At 41.0% G+C, this 3,287-nt stretch overlaps 1 pseudogene; it reads left to right on the forward strand.

The window, feature by feature from the left end:
* The first annotated feature begins 2,444 nt into the window (after positions 1-2,444).
* Positions 2,445-2,945, forward strand: LOC147584084 (large ribosomal subunit protein uL15 pseudogene; annotated as a pseudogene).
* The last annotated feature ends 342 nt before the right edge of the window (positions 2,946-3,287 follow it).

The following is a 3,287-nucleotide window of genomic DNA, read 5'->3' on the forward strand; positions in this document are numbered from 1 at the left end:
CGTGTCAAAAATGTGCTAGGAACAGAGGAGTTGACATCATTCACAGCGTGGTGAGGAGCTTTCCTTACATACCTCCAAAAAAGGAAAAGAAAACTCATGTTTTGGAAAACAATGCCAAGTTTTAACACTTTTCATCTTTATTGTTGTTTTTTTTTTTACGGTGATAATTAATGTTCAACCTCAAATATTAAAGGAAAATATTTGGGGGCCCGTGGTTTCATGTGGCTAACTTTTCACTTTTGGAAAGCGTGAGTGGGAGCCCACCTGCGGCAGCACCCTCTGCTTTCCTCCTTTCAAAGTCGTCCAGACTCCTCTCTAGCCTCTGAGGTTAATGCCCGGAAAACTGCATTTTTAACTATCATCACTGGTGATTCCTGCACCCATTAAATTTGAGAACCACTTCTTTGAGAACATATAATGGAAATGAAACTTAGTGATGTATGTTTTCCTTATTTTTGAAGTACTTTAAAATTATCATAATAGTAAACTAATAAACAGAAATTCAGAAAATTAACATGAGATATAATCAAGTCTAAGACTGTGATAAGAATCAATAAATATTTCCCAAATAAATGACTAGAAATAACTAATAACATGAGTAAATACAATTGAGCCAAGGAGTTATGAATTCTTTGACTTTACCAATATCAAAAAGATAAATTATTAAAGCTTTATCATCCGTATTAAACTTGTATTCACAGTCCAAAGTAACCTACGAACTTATGTATCTCAATAATATTCTTCATTTTTTTCTCACTTGTTGGGGGAGGGGAGGATTATTATGTATTCACCAGAAGCAAAAATAAAATGTAAATCACACCAACAAACCTTTGCAATTTTTTTTGTTGTCACATCTTTGTTTTGACTTTTTAGATTTTTCTCGAGGCAAGTGATATTAGCATCCATCTACTTGAGCCCTTCATGGGGCTGCTTGTCTATGGTCAGGGGTGAGTCACTGGCCCCATAACTCATGAGTCCAGTTTACTGGTCATGCAGGTAGGAATCCCCTGACTAGCAACTGCTCCCACAACACTGGTTTGTCCTAATCTGTTTGAGAAATGACACTTGCTTCCACCTGATGCCAACAGCAGTGCTCTAAGCATCACAGCCTCTAGCACCCAAAAGATGAAATGGGATATCTACCAAGTCACCCAACTGTATGGATTATGTCCTTACATTATCGCTGTCCTACTTAAAATTATACAAAAATATTTTCAAATTATAGAAAATTTACAACATAGAAAAAAATTACTCATTTTGACATTACCCCATACACTTATCACAATCACATATGAATCTATTTGTAATTATCTTTTCTCACTTAAAAAATAAATAGTTGTATAATGTTCTCTCAAATGGACAAACCACAGTTTACCTAAACTATCCTTATTGTTGGGCACTTACATTGTTTCCAAAGTCTTACTATCAGGGCACCTGGGTGGCTCAGTTGGTTAAGCACCCAACTCTGGGTTTTAGCTCAGGTCATGATCTCATGAGTTCAAGACCCACACTGGGCTCCCTGCTGACAGTGCAGAACCTGCTTTGGAATCTCTCTCTCTCTCTCTCTCTCTCTCTCTCTCTCTCTGCCCCTCCCCTACTTGTCCTGTCTCTCTCTCTCTCAAAATAAATAAACTTAAAAAAAATTTAAGTCTTGCTAGCATAAATCATGTTTTGATGAATATTTGTGGTGTTTTCTGTATTTTGAATTATTACCTTAGGACAGATTCCCAGTTCTGAGATTAATAAAGCAAAAATATATTATTTTTATTGATTTTTGGAAAAGGTGTAACAGTTTTAAGAGCCCCAACAAAGGTATTATTAGTTTACTTTTTCACAGTATCCTTGTCAAAACTGGATGTACTTCTTTGTTTTTGCTAATTAAATAAAAAGCAGTCCCTTTGCCGATAACTGTGTTCTGCAGCCCTTTGTTGTTTTTCATCCAACTATATTTACAGTAAAGCTCCTTGAAAACTAGAACTAGGAAAGCTGCAAATGAGCAGAATCTCAATAAAAGAACGGGTATCCAAAACAATTACAACCGGCCAGTGAAGAAGGCTGGGAACATACCAGAATAACTGCAGAAAGAGGGAGACGCAGGCTGTGGAAACAGAGTGAGTTCAGTGCCTGGAGTTCTGCAACGGCCAAGTGGCCACGGGGCTGGGGGTTGGAAAGAAAGGCAGAGAACCAACAGTTGTCGAGCTACCTACCATGTGAACTAACATGGACCAGCAACCACGCTAGATACTTCGTAGACAATACGTGATTTCATCCAGGCAACAGTGCTGTACCCTACTGTGCTGGGTTAAATAGCATCCCTCCAAAACTTCTTGCCCACCCAGAAGTTCAGAACGTGACCTTGTTTGCAAATAGCGTCTTTGCAGCTGTAATTAGTTAAGATCAGGCCATACTGGCTCTCTCCTCCGGGCTGCCAACAGGCCATCCAGACTGAGGAAGACCTGGAAACTTCGGGGCCACGTGAGCCACGGACACGGCTGCGTCCGCAAGCACCGGACGCACCCAGGAGGCCGGGGTCATGCCGGTGGCATGCATCCCCACAGGGTCAACTTTGACAAATACCAGCCAGGTTACTTCAGAAAAGCTGGTGTGAGGCATTACCACATAAAAAGGAACCAGGGCTTCTGCCCAACTGTCAGCCTCAATAAACTGTGGACCTTGGTCAGTGAGCAGTCACAGGAAAAGGCTGCCAAAAACAAGACGGGAGCTGCTCCTATCAGCGATGTGGTGCGATCGGGCTACGACAAAGTTTTGGGAAAGGGAAACTCCCCAAACAGCCTGTCATGGGGAAGGCCAAATTCTTCAGTAGAAGAGCTGAGGAGAAGATTAAGGGTGTGGGAGGAGTCTGTGTCCTGGTAGCTTGAAGCCACATGAAGAGAGGTTCATTAAATACTGACAAGTGCTTAAAAAAATAAATAAATAAATAAATAAATAAAATCAGGCCACACTGGATTAGAGTGAACCCCAAATCCAATGACTAACATCCTTATGGAAAGGCCACGTGAAGACACAGAAACAGACCAACACACTTCGGGAAAAACATGTGACAATACAGACAGAGACAACAGTGATGCTGCTGTATGCCAGGGAAACCCAAGGACTGCCAGCAACCGCCAGAAGTTGTGAGGAAGCAAGGAAGGATCTTTCCCTAGAGCCTTCAAAGACAGCATGGTCCCCCAAAACACCTTGGTTTGGACTTCTGGCTCCCAGAATTGTGAGACAATCCATTTCTTTGGTTTTATGGCATCAAGTTTATGATAACTTGTTATGGC

The sequence above is a fragment of the Puma concolor genome, chromosome A1 (genome assembly GCF_028749965.1).
Source record: "Puma concolor isolate L17-30 chromosome A1, mPumCon1.1.hap2, whole genome shotgun sequence".
NCBI lineage: Eukaryota > Metazoa > Chordata > Mammalia > Carnivora > Felidae > Puma > Puma concolor.